This window comes from Bombina bombina, chromosome 6 (genome assembly GCF_027579735.1).
Source record: "Bombina bombina isolate aBomBom1 chromosome 6, aBomBom1.pri, whole genome shotgun sequence".
In the NCBI taxonomy this organism is placed as follows: domain Eukaryota; kingdom Metazoa; phylum Chordata; class Amphibia; order Anura; family Bombinatoridae; genus Bombina; species Bombina bombina.
This window is the reverse complement of record NC_069504.1, coordinates 808,835,500-808,848,847: the sequence shown is the minus strand read 5'-3', so window position 1 is coordinate 808,848,847 and position 13,348 is coordinate 808,835,500.

The window sequence follows — 13,348 nt, the reverse complement described above, 5'->3', positions numbered from 1 at the left end:
TAGTCAAAGTCTCCAACCCCTATTACTATCCTCATCAATACATTCATGTGTCTGGTCAGACCACTCTGTGGTTTCTCTTCACCTAGACGGGATACAGGACGGGTAAAGGGGAAAATCTTGGATATATGACCCTAGCTTCTTCAAACACCCCCTATCTTACGAGAAGACACTGAGGCAACTAACAGAATACTGGCAAATAAACACAGACACCACTAGCAATCCAATAAACACATGGTCAGCCCACAAAGCAGTTATAAGAGGTATACTCATCCAGGGCATCAAATCAAATTGCATCAAACAGAAAAAACTGCAATTGTCCCAACAAGAGATTGAAACACTAGAGCGACAACATAGACTAACACTAAAACAATCAGTACTGACCACCCTTCAAACAAAAAGAACTACATTAGCAAAACACCTGAACACAGATGCTACTAGGGCCATACAAAAGTTAAAAGTTCAGTATTATACGCCAACAAATACGTGAATGGAATATATTATTGGCTATTCCCTCCATACAAAATAATAATGGTGATTTAACTACACACACCCAGAAAATTGTAGATAAGTTTGCCTTGTTTTATAGTAAACTATACGATGAAAACAAGGTGTTGCAATCTCCAAAAATGGATGAAATTACTGCATCAATCTTATCAGAAGCCCAATTACCTAAAATCACTAAAATTGATCTTGATAACCTTAAAGGGACACTAAACACAATTTATTTCTTTAATGATTCAGATAGAGCATGCAAATTTAAGCAACTTTCTAATTTACTCCAATTATCAATTTGTCTTTGTTCTTTCAAACATCCCTAGTAGGGAGCACTTCTAAGGATATCCTATGGACCAGACAAATGGAAAAAGGTGTCACGCTGGTTTACAGAATCTTGTATAATTGGGGTTTATTGGACAATGCCAAAAGTCACAGACAGTAACACCTGATGCGTTTCACGCATGCACACATGCGCCTTATCAGAGGCTGCTGAGATTCTAGAGGCACTAACATTTAAAAACTGTGGTAACCTATCAGTACTGATATTACAACATCCAATCATATTCTTTCTTACATATGGAGGAAATACATGCTGATTCTAACATGTTGCTCAGCTGAGGTAGATAATCAATTGATTACTTAGTTTAAACATAAGAACAATTGTAAAGAAGACTCCATAAAAACAAAGTTACTTATTAACTGAAAAATGTCAACAGTTATACATGTTAAAACATGATTGACAGTATGATCAGAGACCTATGCATAAATAAAAAATAAAGAATACAATATAAAACAATTGATATAATAGCATGAAATAAATATATATAACATGGGTACACTGTCATTATTCAGAATAATAATAATAATGATCCCCTAAGCTATTGTGAATGACTCGTTTCTGAGTGGTAGCCTGTGAGAGTTACAATAAACACAGGATGAATATACTGTATGAATTCTGAAAGGACAAATCACTGTGATCGTATCTTAGGTATCTCATAGTATTGTCAGACCTTTGTATATTATAGCTTTATTATAGGACTACTCAATAGTATGTCTAAAAAAGGACAATAATAGAGACAATGTTATGGGTATCTGGATGCTAATTAGGGGATCAGAAATAAGGAAGGAAAAGGAATAATTCTCAAAAGAAAATAAATAAATAAATAAATGAATACAATGTTGTTAGTGTTATACATCAAATGAAAAGTATCTCACAAAAGTGAATACACCCCTCACATTTTTGTAAATATTTTATTATATCTTTTCATGTGACAACACTGAAGAAATTACACTTTGCTACAATGTAAAGTGAGTGTGCAGCCTGTATAACAGTGTAAATTTGCTGTCCCCTCAAAATAACTCAACACTCAGCCATTAATGTCTAAATTGTTGGCAACAAAAGTGAGTACACCCCTAAGTAGAAATGTCCAAATTGTGCTAAAAGTGTCAATATTTTGTGTGGCCACCATTATTTTCCAGCACTGCCTTAACCCTATTGGGCATGGAGTTCACCAGAGCTTCACAGGTTGCCACTGGAGTCCTCTTCCACTCCTCCATGACGACATCACGGAGCTGGTGGATGTAAGAGACCTTGCGCTTCCCGACCTTCCGTTTGAGAATGCCCCACAGATGTTCAATAAGGTTTAGGTCTGGAGACATGCTTGGCCAGTCCATCACCTTTACCCTTAGCTTCTTTAGCAAGGCAGTGGTCGTCTTGGATGTGGGTTGTTATCATGTTGGAATACTGCCCTGCAGCCCAGTTTCTAGAAGGGAGTGGATCATGCTCTGCTTCAGTATGTCACAGTATATGTTGGCATTAATGGTTCCCTCAATGAACTGTAGCTCCCCAGCACCGGCAGCACTCATGCAGGCCCAGACCATGACACTCCCATCACCATGATTGACTGTAGGTACACTTGTCTTTGTACTCCTCGCCTGGTTGCCGCCACACACGCTTGACACCATCAGAACCAAATAAGTTTATCTTGGTCTCATTGGACCGAAGGACATGGTTCTAGTAATCCATGTCCTTAGTCTACTTGTCTTCAGCAAACTGTTTGCGGGCTTTCTTGTGCATCATCTTTAGAAGAGGCTTCCTTCTGGGATGACAGCCATGCAGACCAATTTGATGCAGTGTGCGGTGTATGGTCTGAGCACTGACAGGCTGACCCCCCACCCCTTCAACCTCTGCAGCAATGCTGGCAGCACTCATATGTCTATTTCCCAAAGACAACCTCTGGATATGATGCTGAGCACGTGCACTCAACTTATTTGGTCAACCATGGCGAGGCCTGTTCTGAGTGGAACCTGTCCTGTGAAACCGCTGTATGGTCTTGCCCACCGTGCTGCAGCTCAGTTTCAGGGTCTTGGCAATCTTTATATAGCCTTTATTTAGAGCAACATTTTTTTTCCAGATCCTCAGAGAGTTCCTTGCCATTAGGTGCCATGTTGAACTTCCAGTGACCAGTATGAGAGAGTGTGAGAGCGATAACACCAAATTTAACACACCTGCTCCCCATTCACACCTGAGACCTTGTAACACTAACGAGTCACATGACACCGGGGAGGGAAAATGGCTAATTGGGCCCAATTTGGACATTTCCACTTAGGGGTGTACTCACTTTTGTTGCCAACGGTTTAGACATTAATGACTGAGTGTTGAGTTATTTTGAGGGGACAGCAAATTTACACTGTTATACAGGCTGTACACTCACTACTTTACATTGTAGCAAAGTGTCATTTCTTCAGTGTTGTCACATGAAAAGATATAATAAAATATTTACAAAAATGTGAGGGGTGTACTCACTTTTGTGAGATACTGTATGTGTATATATATATATATATATATATATATATATATATTTCTCTTGTTAAGTGTATCCAGTCCACGGATCATCCATTACTTATGGGATATTCTCCTTCCCAACAGGAAGTTGCAAGAGGATCACCCACAGCAGAGCTGCTATATAGCTCCTCCCCTCACTGCCATATCCAGTCATTCTCTTGCAACTCTCAACTAAGATGGAGGTCGTAAGAGGTCTGTGGTGTTTTATACTTAGTTTATTTCTTCAATCAAAAGTTTGTTATTTTTAAATGGTACCAGAGTGTACTGTTTATCTCAGGCAGTATTTGGAAGAAGAATCTGCCTGCGTTTTCTATGATCTTAGCAGAAGTAACTAAGATCCTTTGCTGTTCTCACATTTTCTGAGGAGTGAGGTAACTTCAGAGGGGGAATAGCGTGCAGGTTTCCCTGCAATAAGGTATGTGCAGTTAAAATATTTTTCTAGGGATGGAATTTGCTAGAAAATGCTGCTGATACCGAAGTAATGTAAGTAAAGCCTTAAATGCAGTGATAGCGACTGGTATCAGGCTTATTAATAGAGATACATACTCTTATAAAAGTGTATTTTAAAACGTTTGCTGGCATGTTTAATCGTTTTTTATATATGTTTGGTGATAAAACTTATTGGAGCCTAGTTTTTTCCACATGGCTGGCTTGAATTTTGCCTAGAGACAGTTCCCTGAGGCTTTCCACTGTGGTAATATGAGTGGGAGGGGCCTATTTTAGCGCTTTTTTGTGCAGAAAAATTACAGACACAGACATCCAGCTTCTTCCTGCATGTTCCAGGACTTCTCTTGAGGGCTCAAAAGGCTTCAAAAGTCGTATTGAGGGAGGTAACAAGCCACAGTAGAGCTGTGGCAGTTGTTGTGACTGTTTAAAAAACGTTTTTTGTCATTTGTTATTCCGTTTTTGGTATTAAGGGGTTAATCATCCATTTGCAAGTGGGTGCAATGCTCTGCTAACTTGTTACATACACTGTAAAAATTTTGTTAGTGTAACTGCCTTTTTTCACTGTTATTTCAAATTTTGACAAAATTTGTGTTTCTTAAAGGCGCAGTAACGTTTTTTATATTGCTTGTAAACTTGTTTTAAGTGTTTTCCAAGCTTGCTAGTCTCATTGCTAGTCTGTTTAAACATGTCTGATACAGAGGAACCTACTTGTTCATTATGTTTGAAAGCCATGGTGGAGCCCCATAGGAGAATGTGTACTAAATGTATTGATTTCACCTTAAACAGTAAAGATCAGTCTTTATCTATAAAAGAATTATCACCAGAGGGTTCTATCGAGGGGGAAGTTATGCCGACTAACTCTCCCCACGTGTCAGACCCTTCGCCTCCCGCTCAGGGGACGCACGCTAATATGGCGCCAATTACATCAGGGACGCCCATAGCGATTACCTTGCAGGACATGGCTGCAATCATGAATAATACCCTGTCAGAGGTATTATCTAGATTGCCTGAATTAAGAGGCAAGCGCAATAGCTCTGGGGTTAGGAGAGATACAGAGCGCGCAAATGCTGTAAGAGCCATGTCTGATACTGCGTCACAGTATGCAGAACATGAGGACGGAGAGCTTCATTCTGTGGGTGACATCTCTGACTCGGGGAAACCTGATTCAGAGATTTCTAATTTTAAATTTAAGCTTGAGAACCTCCGTGTATTGCTTGGGGAGGTATTAGCTGCTCTGAATGACTGTAACACAGTTGCAATTCCAGAGAAATTGTGTAGGCTGGATAGATACTATGCGATGCCGGTGTGTACTGACGTTTTTCCTATACCTAAAAGGCTTACAGAAATTATTAGTAAGGAGTGGGATAGACCCGGTGTGCCCTTTTCCCCACCTCCTATATTTAGAAAAATGTTTCCAATAGACGCCACTACACGGGACTTATGGCAGACGGTCCCTAAGGTGGAGGGAGCAGTTTCTACTTTAGCAAAGCGTACCACTATCCCGGTTGAGGACAGTTGTGCTTTTTCAGATACAATGGATAAAAAATTGGAGGGTTACCTTAAGAAAATGTTTATTCAACAAGGTTTTATTTTGCAGCCCCTTGCATGCATTGCGCCTGTCACTGCTGCGGCGGCATTCTGGTTTGAGGCCCTGGAAGAGGCCATCCATACAGCTCCATTGGAGGAAATTATTAACAAGCTTAGAACGCTTAAGCTAGCTAACTCATTTGTTTCTGATGCCATTGTTCATTTGACTAAACTAACGGCTAAGAATTCCGGATTCGCCATCCAGGCGCGTAGGGCGCTATGGCTTAAATCCTGGTCAGCTGACGTGACTTCAAAGTCTATGTTACTCAATATTCCTTTGGAGATCATATCTCAGGGATATCTTCTGGACTTCATAGCTTCTCCTCCACAAGGGAGATTTCATCTTTCAAGGTTATCAGCAAACCAGATAAAGAAAGTGGCATTCCTAAGCTGTGTGCAAGACCTCCTAGTAATGGGAGTGATCCATCCAGTTCCGCGGACGGAACAGGGACAGGGGTTTTATTCAAATCTGTTTGTGGTTCCCAAGAAAGAGGAACCTTCAGACCAATCTTGGATCTAAAGATCTTAAACAAATTCCTCAGAGTTCCATCATTCAAAATGGAAACTATTCGGACCATCCTACCCATGATCCAAGAGGGTCAGTACATGACCACAGTGGACTTAAAGGATGCCTACCTTCACATACCGATTCACAAAGATCATCATCAGTTCCTAAGGTTTGCCTTTCTAGACAGGCATTACCAATTTGTAGCTCTTCCCTTCGGGTTGGCTACAGCCCCGAGAATCTTTACAAAGGTTCTGGGCTCACTTCTGGCGGTCCTAAGACCGCGAGGCATAGCGGTGGCTCCGTATCTAGACGACATCCTGATACAGGCGTCAAGCTTTCAAATTGCCAAGTCTCATACAGAGATAGTTCTGGCATTTCTGAGGTCGCATGGGTGGAAAGTGAACGTGGAAAAGAGTTCTCTATCCCCACTCTCAAGAGTCACCTTCCTAGGGACTCTTATAGATTCTGTAGAGATGAAAATTTACCTGACGGAGTCCAGGTTATCAAAACTTCTAAATGCTTGCCGTGTCCTTCATTCCATTCCACGTCCGTCAGTGGCTCAGTGCATGGAAGTAATCAGCTTAATGGTAGCGGCAATGGACATAGTGCCATTTGCGCGCCTGCATCTCAGACCGCTGCAATTATGCATGCTAAGTCAGTGGAATGGGGATTACTCAGATTTGTCCCCTCTACTAAATCTGGATCAAGAGACCAGAGATTCTCTTCTCTGGTGGCTATCTCGGGTCCATCTGTCCAAGGGTATGACCTTTCGCAGGCCAGATTGGATGATTGTAACAACAGATGCCAGCCTTCTAGGTTGGGGCGCAGTGTGGAACTCCCTGAAGGCTCAGGGATCGTGGACTCAGGAGGAGAAACTCCTCCCAATAAATATTCTGGAGTTAAGAGCAATATTCAATGCTCTTCTAGCTTGGCCTCAGTTAGCAACCCTGAGGTTCATCAGATTTCAGTCAGACAACATCACGACTGTGGCTTACATAAACCATCAAGGGGGAACCAGGAGTTCCCTAGCGATGTTAGAAGTCTCAAAGATAATTCGCTGGGCAGAGTCTCACTCTTGCCACCTGTCAGCGATCCACATCCCAGGTGTAGAGAACTGGGAGGCGGATTTTCTAAGTCGTCAGACTTTTCATCCGGGGGAGTGGGAACACCATCCAGAGGTGTTTGCTCAACTTATCCATCGTTGGGGCAAACCAGAACTGGATCTCATGGCATCTCGCCAGAACGCCAAGCTTCCTTGTTACGGATCCAGGTCCAGGGACCCGGGAGCGACGCTGATAGATGCTCTAGCAGCTCCTTGGTTCTTCAACCTGGCTTATGTGTTTCCACCGTTTCCTCTGCTCCCTCGACTGATTGCCAAAATCAAGCAGGAGAGAGCATCAGTGATTCTGATAGCGCCTGCGTGGCCACGCAGGACCTGGTATGCAGACCTAGTGGACATGTCATCCTTTCCACCATGGACTCTGCCTCTGAGGCAGGACCTTCTAATACAAGGTCCTTTCAATCATCCAAATCTAATTTCTCTGAGACTGACTGCATGGAGATTGAACGCTTGATTCTATCAAGGCGTGGCTTCTCCGAGTCAGTCATTGATACCTTAATACAGGCACGAAAGCCTGTCACCAGGAAAATCTACCATAAGATATGGCATAAATATCTTTATTGGTGTGAATCCAAGAATTACTCATGGAGTAAGGTTAGGATTCCTAGGATATTGTCCTTTCTCCAAGAGGGTTTGGACAAAGGATTATCAGCTAGTTCTTTAAAAGGACAGATTTCTGCTCTGTCTATTCTTTTGCACAAGCGTCTGGCAGAGGTTCCAGACGTCCAGGCATTTTGTCAGGCTTTGGTTAGAATTAAGCCTGTGTTTAAAACTGTTGCTCCCCCGTGGAGCTTAAACTTGGTTCTTAAAGTTCTTCAAGGAGTTCCGTTTGAACCCCTTCATTCCACTGATATTAAACTTTTATCTTGGAAAGTTCTGTTTTTGATGGCTATTTCCTCGGCTCGAAGAGTCTCTGAGCTATCTGCCTTACAATGTGATTCTCCTTATCTGATTTTCCATGCAGATAAGGTAGTTCTGCGTACCAAACCTGGGTTTTTACCTAAGGTGGTTTCTAACAAGAATATCAATCAAGAGATTGTTGTTCCATCATTGTGTCCTAATCCTTCTTCAAAGAAGGAACGTCTTTTACATAATCTGGACGTAGTCCGTGCCTTGAAGTTTTACTTACAAGCTACTAAAGATTTTCACCAAACATCTTCCCTGTTTGTCGTTTACTCTGGACAGAGGAGAGGTCAAAAAGCTTCGGCAACCTCTCTTTCCTTTTGGCTTCGGAGCATAATTCGCTTAGCCTATGAGACTGCTGGACAGCAGCCCCCTGAAAGGATTACAGCTCATTCTACTAGAGCTGTGGCTTCCACCTGGGCCTTTAAAAATGAGGCCTCTGTTGAACAGATTTGCAAGGCTGCGACTTGGTCTTCGCTTCACACCTTTTCAAAATTTTACAAATTTGATACTTTTGCTTCTTCGGAGGCTGTTTTTGGGAGAAAGGTTCTTCAGGCAGTGGTTCCTTCCGTTTAATCCTGCCTTGTCCCTCCCATCATCCGTGTACTTTAGCTTTGGTATTGGTATCCCATAAGTAATGGATGATCCGTGGACTGGATACACTTAACAAGAGAAAACATAATTTATGCTTACCTGATAAATTTATTTCTCTTGTAGTGTATCCAGTCCCCGGCCCGCCCTGTCCTTTTAAGGCAGGTCTAAATTTTAATTAAACTACAGTCACCACTGCACCCTATGGTTTCTCCTTTCTCGTCTTGTTTCGGTCGAATGACTGGATATGGCAGTGAGGGGAGGAGCTACATAGGGTGATCCTCTTGCAACTTCCTGTTGGGAAGGAGAATATCCCATAAGTAATGGATGATCCGTGGACTGGATACACTACAAGAGAAATAAATTTATCAGGTAAGCATAAATTATGTTATATGAATATATAGATGTGGGAAACATTGGAGAATCGTCAATGATTAAATAGATTAAATCAGAAGTACATTAATAAAAAGTGACTTATATTCTATGTTATTAAATGGCATGAAGATGGAAGGGTGCATGTAAAAGAGAGAAGGCATATATTGCATATAATGCTTAAAATTATAAATCCACATCCAAGCGTCTATTCGTGCCATCTGGGTACCTAGCGTGTAGTTTGAGTACCCAAAATACCTCTCTTTTCAATAGGCGTGCCAGCCTATCACCTCCTCTTACATTCTTAGTTTAAAGGAGAAATTTTCTGTTCCTATACTCTGAGTATGAAAGTGTTTTGCTATCGGGGTTTTGGGCTCTTTTTCTCCTAAGGACAATAAATGCTCTCAAATCCTATTTTCTAGTGGGCGTGTCGTGATACCTGTGTACTGTTTTTGACAGTGTTTGCAATTTATGAGATATATCACATATTGTGAAGTACAGTCTATTCTATGTTTAATGTTAAAGTTTTCACCTGTAATAGTTGAGGTAAAGATATTGGATTTATCTGTAAAGTCACAGCTTTAGTAGACAGTATTACAAAGTTTGTGATATTATTAAGAGGAATTTAACTATCGTTAATGGAGACGATAAATGAAAAACTATCATATCAAGAGGGGTAAAATGTGTAGCTAAGAAAGCTCCCTCTATAGAGGATATGACTAGGAAGAATTTGTCAGACAAAATGCACACGGCAAAAAATTGGCTCAGTTTGAGACCAGGGTTGTATAGATGTGGCCATGTACCCTGCAAAAGCTGTGACTTTACGAATAAATCCAATGAGGCCCATTTATCAAGCTCTGTATGGAGCTTGTGGGCCCGTGTTTCTGGCGAGTCTTCAGACTCGCCAGAAACGCAAGTTATGGAGCAGCGGCCTAAAGACCGCTGCTCCATAACCCTGTCCGCCTGCTCTGAGCAGGTGGACAGAGATCGCCACAATTCAACCCGATCGAGTATGATCGGGTTGATCGACACCTCCCTGCTGGGAGTCTGGAGGGGGTGGCGTTGCACCAGCAGCTCACAAGAGTTGCTGGTGCAATGCTGAATACGGAGAGCGTATTGCTCTCCACATTCAGCGATGTCTGTCGGAGCAGATCCGCACTGTCGGATCAGGTCCAACAGACATTTCGTAAATAGGCTTCAATATCTTTACCTCAACTATTACAGGTGAAAACTTTAACATTAAACAGAGAATAGACTGTACTTCACAATATGTGATATATCTCATAAATTGCAAACACTGTCAAAAATAGTACACAGGTATCACGACACGCCCACTAAAAGATAGGATTTGGGAGCATTTATTGTCCTTAGAAGAAAAAGAGACCAAAACCCCGATAGCAAAACACTTTCACACTCACAGTATAGGAACAGAAAATTGCTCCTTTAAACTAAGAATGTAAGATGAGGTGATAGGCTGGCATGCCTATTGAAAAGAGAGGTATTTTGGATACTCAAACTACACACTAGGTACCCAGAGGGCATGAATAGACACTTGGATGTGGATTTATACTTTTAAGCATTATATGCTATATATGACATCTCTCTTTTACATGCACCCTCCCATCTTCATGCCTTTTAATAACATAGAAGATAAGTACCTTTTTATTAATGTACTACTGATTTAATCTATTTAATCATTGACGGTTCTCCAATGTTTCCCACATCTATATATTAATATTTATATATATTTCTCCTCCCTTGATATATAACGCTAACAACATTTTATTCATTTATTTATTTATTTATTTTCTTTTGAGAATTATTTATTCCTTTTCCTTCATTATTTCTGATCCCCTAATTAGCATCCAGATACCCATAGCATTGTCTCTATTATTGTCCTTTTTTAGACATACTATTGAGTAGTCCTATAATAAAGCTATAATATACAAAGGTCTGACAATACTATGAGATACCTAAGATACGATCACAGTGATTTGTCCTTTCAGAATTCATACAGTATATTCATCCTGTGTTTATAGTAACTCTCACAGGCTACCACTCAGAAACGAGTCATTCACAATAGCTTAGGGGATCATTATTATTATTGTTTTTCTGAATAACAGTGTACCCATGTTATATATATTTACTTCATGTTATTATATCAATTGTTTTATATTTGATTCTTTATGCATAGGTCTCTGATCATACTGTCACTCGTGTTTTAACATGTATAACTGTTGACCTTTTTCAGATAATAAGTAATTTTGTTCTTATGGAGTCTTCTTTACAATTGTTCTTATGTTTAAACCAAGTAATCAATTGATTATGTACCTCAGCTGAGCAACATGTTAGAATCAGCATGTATTTACTCCATATGTAAGAAAGAATATGATTGGATGTTGTAATATCAACACTGATAGGTTACCAAAGTGTTTAAATGTTAGTGCCTCTAGAATCTCAGCAGCCTCTGATGAAGCGCATGTGTGCATGCGCGAAACGCATCAGGTGTTACTGTCTGTGACTTTTGGCATTGTCCAATAAACCCCAGTTATACAAGACTCTGTGATCCAGCATGACTACTTTTTCCATTTGTCTGATTTCCATTAAGGTTGGGAATACCGTTTATATCCCGCTAATATCTATTGCTGGAACTTTTCCTCTACAAGAGGTGCCTTCCTTTCCCCCCTTCCTCCTCCCGAATAGCCTATTGTCTACAGCTTCGCTGGTGATGCACCAGGAAGCCACTCGACTGGAACCCCACCCACCGAGGATCGGAACACCACACCACCGGACTAAAGACCGGACCGGCTTCAGAGAGGTCTCATCGCTCATTTCGAGCTGAACCAGGACAGCGGTTCAGGTGACACAGAGAATACCAGTGCATTTGAAGCAGGTGGATTTGGCACCGTGGAGGCTTACTCACCTGCACGGCACCGGAGGACACCGGCTACTTTCAAGTGCTTCATACATGTAGGCAGAAGCGGAGTTAAGGGGGCAAAGGCTAAAGGACACATCAGACTGACTTCTTACCACAGTCCTGGATTAATCAGTACTCCTTTGGATTTGGGACTTTTTAAAAATTCCAATTATTGACTCACTTCACTTAGAATTGATGAGGCTCTTTGGAACATTCTGACTACTCCTTAATGTTTATAAATATTTTTTTTATCCTATGTACCACACTAGAAGCAGACATGGAGAACCTAGGGAACCAGGATGACATCTTTTGGAATAGAGAAACAAACAAAAGACCCACACACAAATCCCCCATCACAGAATCAATACAGCAAGATTTACAATTAATAACAAAACTCAAAGACCTACTGCCGTTCCACTCTCTAATGATGCCAATCAGATTATTACTTCCGATGGACACACATAGCATAATCGATAAGTGGGCAAACAAAGGCCTATATAAAGTGGCAGACCTAGTAACCAACCATAAAATCATAACATACTCCCAGCTGCAGGACATTATACATCCCCACAAACTACAATGGTATCTATATCTTCAATTATCTAACTCCATACAAAAATATCTTAGGGGGACTTCCCCTCAACCTAAAACCACACTAGAGAAGATATACAACTCAGCAGATAGGCCGAAACAGACCATCACTAAACTGTACTTAGATATTCAGTAATATATAGATGGAATTAAGATGGAATGAAGATCTGGGGATAAACTTGGAGGTAGAGAAGTGGGACGGCATTTTTAGCTCTATTTGTAAATGCCTTTTGAGTGCAGATTTACGGGAAAACACAATAAAAACAGCTTATCGCTGGTACCTAACACCTGTAAAGACATCACATATATCAAAGTCATGCAGGATGCAGAGAAGTTGGCTCTTATAAACATATATGGTGGGAGTGTGTGGGGGTTAAGGAAATTTGGCAATCTTTGTCACGCCTTATCAGCACACTCTTGGAGGAAAACATTCAACTTACAATATCACAAGCTCTTTTGCATGACCATATAGGGAAGTTCAATAAAGCTATCAATACCTTTATCAGAATCCTGTGCACAATTACCAGAACCTGTATAGCTAGATATTAGAAATCTGGGGTACCTCCATGGCTAGAAATTAGAAACAAAAGTAACACAACGTATGTGATGTATGAATCGGCATCTTGGTACAAGAGAAGTGTTTTATAAAGTATGGTTTTACTAGATGCATAACAGTAATAAAGGGTAATAACACACAGTGGCGTCACGCGGTGGGTGCGGACCGCACCCAGGTGACACCCTCCAGGGGGTGACACCACCGGAATTTTTGTTTTTGTTTTTTAAAATTGTATTGAAATTCAAAGAAATACAATGTAGAGATGCATAGATTTTTTTATTAGAGGGGCCAGCATTTGTGAACATTAGTGGGACTGGGGAAGTTGTAGACACTTAATTTTTTTTTTTTTTGCCCCTTGAGCCAGCGGTGCAAATTCCACAAATAGTTTTCCCGGCTGCTTTTGCTTGTTTGTACTT